Source organism: Podarcis vaucheri, assembly GCF_965113315.1.
Source record: "Podarcis vaucheri genome assembly, chromosome: 13".
NCBI classification, from domain to species: Eukaryota; Metazoa; Chordata; class Lepidosauria; order Squamata; family Lacertidae; genus Podarcis; species Podarcis vaucheri.
This window is the reverse complement of record NC_138751.1, coordinates 57,723,264-57,735,320: the sequence shown is the minus strand read 5'-3', so window position 1 is coordinate 57,735,320 and position 12,057 is coordinate 57,723,264. Positions and strand designations below refer to the sequence as shown.

Here is a 12,057-nt window from a genome sequence, read left to right as displayed (position 1 = left end):
CATCCAATTTGCAGATGACACCAAACTGGGAGGGGAGCTGATGCCACAGAAGACAGATTCCAAATTCAAAATGACCTCAACAAATTGGAGAACTGGGCTCAAGCTAACAAAATGAATTTCAATAGGGACAAATGTCAGGTTCTGCACTTAGGCAGGAAGAACCAGATAAACAAATAGAGGATGTGGTACACCTGGCTTACTAGCAGTACATATGAAAAAGATCCGGAGGTCTTGGTGGACCACAAGCTGAACATGAGTCAACAGTGTGATGCAGATGCAGAAAAAGCTAATGCTATTCTCGGCTGCATCAACAGATGTCTAGTGTCCAGATGAAGAGAAGTAATAGAACCCCTCTATTCTGCCTTGGTCGGACCACACCTGGAATACTGTGTCCAATTCTGGGCATGGGCATACAAATCTGAGGTTCTGCACCCCCCCAAACAAAAGCCTGCCCCCTAACAAAAATCTTGGCTATACCCATGATTCTAGGCACCACAATTTAAGAAAGATGTTGATAAGCTGGAAGGTGTGCAGACGATCAGTTGAAGTAGCTGCTGATGTTTATCCTAGAAAAGAGGAGACTGAGAAGAGATATGATAGCCATCTTCAGATATCTCAAGAGCTGTCACATGGAAGATGGAGCAAGCTTGTTTTCTCCTGCTCTGGAGGTTAGGACTTGAACCAATGGCTTCAAGTTACAAGAAAGGAGATTCAGACTAAACATCAGGAAGAACTTTCTGACAGTAAGAGCTGTTTGACAGTTTTCTGAATCAAAATTGGACTCCCTCTGTACAATTTACACCTGAAAATTTGTAGAGTCATAGAATTGTAGAATCATAGAAAATTTGTAGACTCATAGAGTTGGAAGGGATCCTGATTGGGATCTAGTCTAATCCCTGCAATGCAAGGAAGGAGAGTCTACAACCTCTTGAAGGAGACCATTCCACTCTTACCACAAGTAAGATCTTCCTGATGTTTAGTTGGAATCACGTTTCTTGCCATTGTAACAATAACAATAACAACAATTTATTTATATGTTGCCCCAGCCACTCTGGGCGCCTTCCAACAAAATAAAACATGAAACATCCCTTGGTCCCCATCCTGCCCTCTGGAGCAGGAAAAGACAAGCTTGCTCCATCTTCCATTTAACAGCTTTCAGGTATTACACCCATTTTAACTAAATTCACGGAAGAACCCCGACCAAACCCAAGAGGAGGCGTGTAGTGGTGATAGGGGATTCCCTACTGAGGGGAACAGAAGCAGTGATCTGTGGGCCTGACAAGATGTCTCGGGAAGTGTGCTGTCTCCCCGGGGCTAAGATCCAAGATGTAACTGAACGACTGCAAGGAATCATAAAACCCACTGACGAATACCCCTTCCTCTTGGTTCATGTGGGAACCAATGACACTGCAAGCAATAGCCTCCAGAAGATCAAAAGAGACTACGAGGCTCTCGGCAGGAAATTGAAGCAACTAAATGCACAAATTGTCATCTCGTCTGTCCTCCCAGTTGAACGACGTGGCCCAGGGAGAGAGGGGGAAATAGTGGAAGTGAACAGCTGGCTTCGCAAATGGTGTAAACAGGAACGGTTTGGATTCTTAGATCACGGACTGCAGTTTCTTGAAGATGGACTTCTGGCAAGTGATGGGCTGCACCTCACAACGGTTGGGAGAAATGTTTTTGCCAAAAATCTCAGAAACCTCATCAGGAGGGCTTTAAACTGACTAATGTGGGGGAGGGAGACAGTGCTCCTGAAGGTAGGAGTCTATCAATTAATGAAGATGATCATCCAAATGTCATAGACCAAATGGAGCAAACAGCACGCGGACCTAGTGGAGGGAGGAAAAAATCCTTAAATAAGAGACACGGGGGAATGATTAATGGACTTCAATGTCTGTACACTAATGCGCAAAGCATGGGAAATAAACAAGATGAGCTTGAGCTCTTGGTACAGCAAACTAAATATGACATAATAGGCATCACTGAAACCTGGTGGGATAAGTCCCACAATTGGAATGTAATAATGGAGGGATACAATCTATTTCAGAGAAACAGACCAGACAAGAAAGGAGGAGGAGTGGCGTTATATGTCAGGGGTGTGTATACCTGTGAAGAGATCCAAGATTTAGAACCTCAAAGCCAAAGTGAGAGCATTTGGGTCAAAATTAAGGGAGAGAAGAATAACAGAGACCTCATTGTGGGAGTTTACTATAGATCCCCAAGCCAAACGGAGGACATAGATGATGCCTTCCTGGAACAGATGGCCAAGCATGCAAAAGGAAGGGAGATAGTAGTAATGGGGGACTTCAATTACCCGGATATTTGTTGGACGTCAAACTCAGCCAAGAGCATAAGGTCAAACAGATTCCTCACTGGCCTTGCAGACAACTTCATTGTCCAGAAAGTGGGAGAAGCAACAAGAGGAACAGCCATTTTAGACCTGGTCCTAACCAATGTTGATGACCTGGTTAGTGGGGTAGATGTGGAAGGATCATTAGGCGCGAGTGATCATGCTCTTCTGAAGTTTACTATACAGTGGAAAGGAGCAGCCAAGCATACTAGGACTCAATTTCTTGACTTTAAGAAAGCCGACTTCATAAAACTTAGGGAAGTGCTGGGTGAGATCCCATGGACAGCAATACTAAAAGGAAAGGGAGTTCATGATGGCTGGGAGTTTGTTAAGACGGAGATAGTAAAAGCACAACGTCAGGCAATACCAATGAGACGAAAACATGGAAGGTGCCTAAAGAAACCAGGGTGGCTATCTAAAGAACTTTTAACTGAATTAAGATTAAAAAAGGATGTGTACAAAAAATGGAAAAGGGGGGGAACCACCAAAGAGGAATTCAAACAAATAGCCAGCACGTGTAGACACAAAGTCAGAAAAGCTAAAGCACAGAATGAACTCAGGCTTGCTAGAGAGGTTAAAAGCAACAAAAAAGGCTTTTATGGGTATGTTCGTAGCAAAAGGAAGAACAAAGAAACAGTGGGGTCACTCAGAGGAGAAGATGGTGAAATGCAAACAGGGGACACAGAAAGGGCTGAACTCCTCAATGCCTTCTTTGCCTCAGTCTTCTCCGATAAAGAAGACAATGCCCGACCTGAAGAATTTGAAGCAAATGATTCAGCAAAGGAAACACAGCCCAGAATAACTAAGGAGATAGTACAAGAATATTTGGCTAGATTAGATGTATTCAAGTCTCCAGGGCCAGATGAACTGCATCCAAGAGTATTAAAAGAACTGGCAGATGTGATCTCAGAACCACTGGCAGTCATCTTTGAGAATTCCTAGAGAACAGGCGAAGTCCCGGCAGACTGGAGGAGGGCAAATGTTGTTCCTATTTTCAAAAAGGGGGAAAGAGAGGACCCAAATAATTACCGTCCAGTCAGTCTGACATCAATAGCAGGGAAGATTCTGGAGCAGATCATTAAGCAAACAGTCTGTGAGCACCTAGAAAGGAATGCTGTGATCACCAATAGTCAGCATGGATTTCTGAAAAATAAGTCATGTCAGACTAACCTGATCTCGTTTTTTGACAGAATTACAAGCCTGGTAGATGAAGGGAACACAGTGGATGTAGCCTACCTTGATTTCAGCAAAGCATTTGACAAGGTGCCCCATGATATTCTTGTAAAGAAGCTGGTAAAATGCGGTCTTGACTATGCTACCACTCAGTGGATTTGTAACTGGCTGACTGACCGAACCCAAAGGGTGCTCATCAATGGTTCCTCTTCATCCTGGAGAAGAGTGACTAGTGGGGTGCCACAGGGTTCTGTCTTGGGCCCGGTCTTATTCAACATCTTTATCAACGACTTGGATGATGGACTCAAGGGCATCCTGATCAAATTTGCAGATGACACCAAACTGGGAGGGGTGGCTAACACCCCAGAGGACAGGATCACACTTCAAAACGACCTTGACAGATTAGAGAACTGGGCAAAAACAAACAAGATGAATTTTAACAGGGAGAAATGTAAAGTATTGCACTTGGGCAAAAAAAATGAGAGGCACAAATACAAGATGGGTATTGAGATTGACAAATACAAGATGGGTATGGCTTGAGAGCAGTACATGTGAAAAGGATCTAGGAGTCTTGGTTGACCACAAACTTGACATGAGCCAACAGTGTGACGCGGCAGCTAAAAAAGCCAATGCAATTCTGGGCTGCATCAATAGGAGTATAGCATCTAGATCAAGGGAAGTAATAGTGCCACTGTATTCTGCTCTGGTCAGACCACACCTGGAGTACTGTGTCCAGTTCTGGGCACCACAATTCAAGAAGGACACTGACAAACTGGAACGTGTCCAGAAGAGGGCAACCAAAATGGTCAAAGGCCTGGAAACGATGCCTTATGAGGAACGGCTAAGGGAGCTGGGCATGTTTAGCCTGGAGAAGAGGAGGTTAAGGGGTGATATGATAGCCATGTTCAAATATATAAAAGGATGTCACATAGAGGAGGGAGAAAGGTTGTTTTCTACTGCTCCAGAGAAGCGGACACGGAGCAATGGATCCAAACTACAAGAAAGAAGATTCCACCTAAACATTAGGAAGAACTTCCTGACAGTAAGAGCTGTTCGACAGTGGAATTTGCTGTCAAGGAGTGTGGTGGAGTCTCCTACTTTGGAGGTCTTTAAGCAGAGGCTTGACAACCATATGTCAGGAGTGCTCTGATGGTGTTTCCTGCTTGGCAGGGGGTTGGACTCGATGGCCCTTGTGGTCTCTTCCAACTCTATGATTCTATGATTCTATGATTCTAAATTCCTAGGCAGATTAGATAATTTTACCGCTGTCCTTTTGTCAGGTGCTGTAAACAAATCACTACTAAAGTGGCAAAATTCAGGGCATCAGCAAGCATTACTAGGAACTGGAATATTAAATCTCTTTACCAAGCATGCTAGCAATGCAGCAATCCACTGAGCACATGCCTATCTTAGTCCTTTGCTGTGCTGATACTTCCTAATAGTCTTCTACTGGTCTGTAAATTGCAAATTGCATTTGTAATTGCCTGTAACTTAGAGGCTGGTCTGTGTCCATGATAATACAAATTGGATTGGGAGAAGCGGGAGTCAGAATTATCATGTCTTGTGAGTTATTGAGCACATTAAACATTAACTTCTTGGTCTTATTGTTAGCCCAGTTCTCTGCACTTTTAATTTTTAAGCACCGCCTGCCTTGGACCCAACTTGGCAAGAGATCCTGTGACTTTGCTCACCAGCTATGCATTATTCACCATGAAGGCTGTGGCTTAGTTGGGCTTCCTTGGCTTCTGAGCTCAAAAAGCACACTGGCCTCCGTTGGGTCCAGTGATTTGGGGTGGTGGGCAATGGGAGGGAGGGGGTGTCACGAGGGAAGAGTGACATTTTCAGCTCGATCCCTTTTGTGATCTCTGGCTTATTTCCATGCTCAGCCTGTAATGTACCTGTGGCTAATCAAAGATCAGCAGTGGCTGCAATATAATCTCTAGGAAGGTCCGGTTTCTCACTCTTATCTGGAGAAGCAGCCAATACTCACCTCCCTGGGACTCGAAGGGCAAAGCCACCGACATGCAGCATGAATTATTGAGCTTTCTCCACTGGGACGGAAGAGCCGCTTCTCATAACTCACGGCATCGTGTTGAGGCTACGCTGGATGGATCCTAAGCAACTCGCCAAGCGAGCTCTGAATGGCTTAGCTGGAACCATTGTTTGAAACGGCCTTCGGGATGGCTGCCCAGGTAATCTTAGCAATGGGGCGAGGTTGTCGTGGTGGAGAACTGTCCAGACCTAGGCTGGGCTTGCTTCGCTTCTCGGCAGCCACACAGCTCCATGGCTGCAGATGGAGTCTCCCGCTGCCTCGACTGTGGGTGCACTATGTGACCTCGGGCAGGCCACGCTCTCAGCGCCTCCTCTGCATTTGCTCTTGTTTACCCGAGACAGTTCTGGCACCCTGAAACCCCTGGTTTTGCCGCCTTCTTTTTCTTGTTGGCAGGAGCTGCTGGAGTTCATTTTCTAAGTGAGGGGGTGAACTGCATCTTGCCTGTGGTGCGCATGTGCCCAGATTCCAGCCCATGAACAATAAGGCACCAAGAGGTTGCCATATTACATGTTGCAGCTATGGAGGCATCTTTTGAACAACTGAGAACAAAGTGCATTAGGAAAAGAGTATTTGCCTTCTGCTCTGCCTTTCACCCAGAGAGAAAGGCAGCCCTTGCCTTTTAAAGCAACAGACAACAGGCTATGGCAGAGTCAATAAGCAGATAGGATGTTGCCTCCATTAACGTCTCCCGCTGGCTGCAGGAAACAATATCTTGATATTATGGATGTTACAGCTGGTGGGTTCTGTTTCCATCCGATAACTGCTGGAGGTGGGTGTGCACCTGTAAAAGGGAACTTAACAGCCAGCTATCTCAGAGTTGATGGAGAAAGGGCATCATCCATAAGGTTCCAGCATCCACCCCACGTGTTGTGATGTGCTACTGGCATTCAAGCAACCAAGTCCAAGAAAGCCAGGGATCACAGCTCTGAAACTCTTCCATCCCAGTTAGGCCTCCACTTCCTGTTTTCTCCCTGGAGTGTAGGGTTGCCTTTCCTGGTCTGTCTCCAGGTTGCCTGGCCCCCTCCAGGTGGCAGGTGGAGGAGAGAACGCCTTTAGTGATCATGGTAAAAATGATTAAGAGCGCTGTGCATGCAGCTTGCAAGCTTCAGCCCAGCAACTGCAAATTACAGTACAGACACTCTGAAGGAATTTGCTGTCCTCTGCTCCCCTCTCCCAATTACCTACTTTCCATCTCTGGGGCCTGCCCCTGTGATGTCACCAGGGGGGTCGGCCCTGGGTCTCAAGTCTGGGCCCTGAAAATTCAAAGTCTGGGATGGTCCTGACCTGCAACCTGGGTAGAATTTGAGCTCCGCAGAATTTGAGCTCCATGGGGCAGAAACCTAGAATCTCATTCCTTGTGTAGCACCATATACTCTGGTGGTATTATAAGACTACAGTACGAGCAACAGCAACACGTTTGTATGGAGCTGGTCCAGCCTGCTGCAGGATCCCCAGCTGGGGAGGTCATCTCTCAGCACCTGCCACTCTGGAACAGCTGCAGACACCCCAGCACCCACCTTCTCCCTGGGCCACAAACTGGCAGCTGGCCATTTTAATTCATCACAGTATCCCAGACACAGCATGGCTCTGGAGCATTGTGGGAAATGAAAGTGGATGTGTCGGGGGTGGGTGGGCACCAGAACCAGGAAGGAGTCCCACCAGAGGATTCCCTTCAAACCAGCTTTGCAACCAGGGAGTAGAACCTTGTCATTCCTGACAAGGAGCTCCTGGCTTTGCCTTTCAACTTATTTGGGGGAAGTTTCTTCTTTTGAAGTCAAATGTTACTGTATTGGATTTTCTTGGCAACTGGCCATTTGCATGTTTGTTTCATTTCATAGCACTTTGGTCACTGCTCCCAACAGGCTCAACAACACTCACCTCTCGCACCAGGTCCTGGGTGCCACTCAAGATCAGACCCAGTGGCGGACTTCTGGGGAGGAACCATGGCAGGCTAGATATCGGATGCTGGTACTCCTGCCAACAGACATAATTATGCAGTGACGAGAGATAATCAAGACATAAATCCAGATTGCCAAATACCCTTTTGAAATAAGGAAGGACAGCAGTAGAGCCTTGCATGCTCAAAAGAAAACATTCATCATGTTGGGGGAATGTCTGTCTTCAGGGGTGGAGAGTGAGGGAAAGCCCTTGGCCAACACACTTCCTAGTAAAGGTAAAGGGACCCCTGACCATTAGGTCCAGTCGTGGCCGACTCTGGGGTTGCAGCTTCAGGTCTGCAAACTTCCTTCTTTTAACAGCCAGGTGTTCTAGGGCAGAGTCATTTAGTGCATCCAGAAATGTGACCTTTGTCATGAGAAAGGAGAGACTTGGAGTGTGGCCTTTGTGGCCAGGAGACCTGGCCTTGGCCAGAACTAGCTTCAGACCAGAGCTCTAGTTACTGGGGTGAAGAGCACAGAACTAAAGGAGGCCACGGTTGGGACCCCTTTAATATGGCCAAATTACTTAGGCTGCACTCCAACGCATGCTTACCTGGGGGTAAGTCCCATTGTGCTCAGTGGGGGTTATCTCTGAATAGACATATATAGGACTGCATTGTTAAAGTTCCATTATATTTAAATTTCCCAACCCACTGTGAGGTGTGGGTGCCCACCCCAGCCCGCTTATTAAAACCCCACCACTCCCAAAGCTCATTCTCCTTCCTGCTTCTCCACAGCCAAACAGGGCTTATAATAATCATGACAGGGAAGATGCGGCAGTAAATCTAACTAGGGTTGGGTCATAGAATCATAGAATCATAGAATCATAGAGTTGGAAGAGACCACAAGGGCCATCGAGTCCAACCCCCTGCCAAGCAGGAAACACCATCAGAGCACTCCTGACATATGGTTGTCAAGCCTCTGCTTAAAGACCTCCAAAGTAGGAGACTCCACCACACTCCTTGGCAGCAAATTCCACTGTCGAACAGCTCTTACTGTCAGGAAGTTCTTCCTAATGTTTAGGTGGAATCTTCTTTCTTGTAGTTTGGATCCATTGCTCCGTGTCCGCTTCTCTGGAGCAGCAGAAAACAACCTTTCTCCCTCCTCTATGTGACATCCTTTTATATATTTGAACATGGCTATCATATCACCCCTTAACCTCCTCTTCTCCAAGCTAAACATGCCCAGCTCCCTTAGCCGTTCCTCATAAGGCATCGTTTCCAGGCCTTTGACCATTTTGGTTGCCCTCCTCTGGACACGTTCCAGTTTGTCAGTGTCCTTCTTGAATTGTGGTGCCCAGAACTGGACACAGTACTCCAGGTGTGGTCTGACCAGAGCAGAATACAGTGGCACTATTACTTCCCTTGATCTAGATGCTATACTCCTATTGATGCAGCCCAGAATTGCATTGGCTTTTTTAGCTGCCGCGTCACACTGTTGGCTCATGTCAAGTTTGTGGTCAACTAAGACTCCTAGATCCTTTTCACATGTACTGCTCTCAAGCCAGGTGTCACCCATCTTGTATTTGTGCCTCTCATTTTTTTTGCCCAAGTGCAATAATTTACATTTCTCCCTGTTAAAATTCATCTTGTTTATTTTTGCCCAGTTCTCTAATCTGTCAAGGTCGTTTTGAAGTGTGATCCTGTCCTCTGGGGTGTTAGCCACCCCTCCCAGTTTGGTGTCATCTGCAAATTTGATCAGGATGCCCTTGAGTCCATCATCCAAGTCGTTGATAAAGATGTTGAATAAGACCGGGCCCAAGACAGAACCCTGTGGCACCCCACTAGTCACTCTTCTCCAGGATGAAGAGGAACCATTGATGAGCACCCTTTGGGTTCGGTCAGTCAGCCAGTTACAAATCCACTCAGTGGTAGCATAGTCAAGACCGCATTTTACTAGCTTCTTTACAAGAATATCATGGGGCACCTTGTCAAATGCCTTGCTGAAATCAAGGTAGGCTACATCCACTGCGTTCCCTTCATCTACCAGGCTTGTAATTCTGTCAAAAAACGAGATCAGGTTAGTCCGACATGACTTATTTTTCAGAAATACATGCTGACTATTGGTGATCACAGCATTCCTTTCTAGGTGCTCACAGACTGTTTGCTTAATGATCTGCTCCAGAATCTTCCCTGGTATTGATGTCAGACTGACTGGGCGGTAATTATTTGGGTCCTCTCTTTTCCCCTTTTTGAAAATAGGGACAACATTTGCCCTCCTCCAGTCTGCCGGGACTTCGCCTGTTCTCCAGGAATTCTCAAAGATGACTGCCAGTGGTTCTGAGATCACATCTGCCAGTTCTTTTAATACTCTTGGATGCAGTTCATCTGGCCCTGGAGACTTGAATACATCTAAACTAGCCAAATATTATTGTACTATCTCCTTAGTTATTCTGGGCTGTGTTTCCTTTGCTGAATCATTTGCTCCAAATTCTTCAGGTCGGGCATTGTTTTCTTTATCGGAGAAGACTGAGGCAAAGAAGGCTTTGAGTAGTTCAGCCCTTTCTGTGTCCCCTGTTTGCATTTCACCATCTTCTCCTCTGAGTGACCCCATTGTTTCTTTGTTCTTCCTTTTGCTACGAACATACCCATAAAAGCCTTTTTTGTTGCTTTTAACCTCTCTAGCAAGCCTGAGTTCATTCTGTGCTTTAGCTTTTCTGACTTTGTGTCTACACGTGCTGGCTATTTGTTTGAATTCCTCTTTGGTGGTTTCCCCCCTTTTCCATTTTTTGTACACATTCTTTTTTAATCTTAATTCAGTTAAAAGTTCTTTAGATAGCCACCCTGGCTTCTTTAGGCACCTTCCATGTTTCCGTCTCATTGGTATTGCCTGACGTTGTGCTTTTACTATCTCCCTCTTAACAAACTCCCAGCCATCATGAACTCTCTTTCCTTTTAGTATTGTTGTCCATGGGATCTCACCCAGCACTTCCCTAAGTTTTATGAAGTCGGCTTTCTCAAAGTCAAGAAATTGAGTCCTAGTATGCTTGGCTGCTCCTTTCCGCTGTATAGTAAACTTCAGAAGAGCATGATCACTCGCGCCTAATGATCCTTCCACTTCTACCCCACTAACCAGGTCATCAACATTGGTTAGGACCAGATCTAAAATGGCTGTTCCTCTTGTTGCTTCTCCCACTTTCTGGACAATGAAGTTGTCTGCAAGGCCAGTGAGGAATCTGTTTGACCTTATGCTCTTGGCTGAGTTTGACGTCCAACAAATATCCGGGTAATTGAAGTCCCCCATTACTACTATCTCCCTTCCTTTTGCATGCTTGGCCATCTGTTCCAGGAAGGCATCATCTATGTCCTCCGTTTGGCTTGGGGATCTATAGTAAACTCCCACAATGAGGTCTCTGTTATTCTTCTCTCCCTTAATTTTGACCCAAATGCTCTCACTTTGGCTTTGAGGATCTAAATCTTGGATCTCTTCACAGGTATACACATCCCTGACATATAACGCCACTCCTCCTCCTTTCTTGTCTGGTCTGTTTCTCTGAAATAGATTGTATCCCCCCATTATTACATTCCAATCGTGGGACTTATCCCACCAGGTTTCAGTGATGCCTATTATGTCATATTTAGTTTGCTGTACCAAGAGCTCAAGCTCATCTTGTTTATTTCCCATGCTTTGCGCATTAGTGTATAGACATTGAAGTCCATTAATCATTCCCCCGTGTCTCTTATTTAAGGATTTTTTCCTCCCACCACTAGGTCCGCGTGCTGTTTGCTCCATTTGGTCTATGACATTTGGATGATCATCTTCATTAATTGATAGACTCCTACCTTCAGGAGCACTGTCTCCCTCCCCCACATTAGTCAGTTTAAAGCCCTCCTGATGAGGTTTCTGAGATTTTTGGCAAAAACATTTCTCCCAACCGTTGTGAGGTGCAGCCCATCACTTGCCAGAAGTCCATCTTCAAGAAACTGCAGTCCGTGATCTAAGAATCCAAACCGTTCCTGTTTACACCATTTGCGAAGCCAGCTGTTCACTTCCACTATTTTCCCCACTCTCTCTGGGCCACGTCGTTCAACTGGGAGGACAGATGAGATGACAATTTGTGCATTTAGTTGCTTCAATTTCCTGCCGAGAGCCTCGTAGTCTCTTTTGATCTTCTGGAGGCTATTGCTTGCAGTGTCATTGGTTCCCACATGAACCAAGAGGAAGGGGTATTTGTCAGTGGGTTTTATGATTCCTTGCAGTCGTTCAGTTACATCTTGGATCTTAGCCCCGGGGAGACAGCACACTTCCCGAGACATCTTGTCAGGCCCACAGATCACTGCTTCTGTTCCCCTCAGTAGGGAATCCCCTATCACCACTACACGCCTCCTCTTGGGTTTGGTCGGGGTTCTTCCGTGAGCTGTCCGTTCCAAGGTCGCCTGCACATTCCCTGAGGACTGACTTTGCTGCTCGTCTTCATATACCTGATCGACTGTAATGAGGGAGAGATCCTCAAATGGAGTCTGCTCTTCGTCTTCCATGCTAGGGGAGAGGACCTCAAAGCGATTGTGTATTTCTAAGCAATCAGAGTGAACCCTGGGCCTCCT

At 46.1% G+C, this 12,057-nt stretch overlaps 1 protein-coding gene across 5 annotated transcripts in view; it reads right to left on the bottom strand.

Annotated features, from left to right (window-relative positions):
* FOXN4 (forkhead box N4) overlaps nt 1–12,057 on the bottom strand; it is a 61,716-nt gene that overhangs the window by 46,239 nt on the left and 3,420 nt on the right. For 4 of the 5 annotated variants that reach the window (XM_082196106.1, XM_082196110.1, XM_082196100.1 and 1 more), the window contains exon 2: nt 7,455–7,550. The gene's annotated coding sequence lies outside the window, so the exon portion shown is untranslated. The remainder of the gene's footprint in view (nt 1–7,454; nt 7,551–12,057) is intronic. The other variant, XM_082196108.1, reaches the window with a different exon arrangement.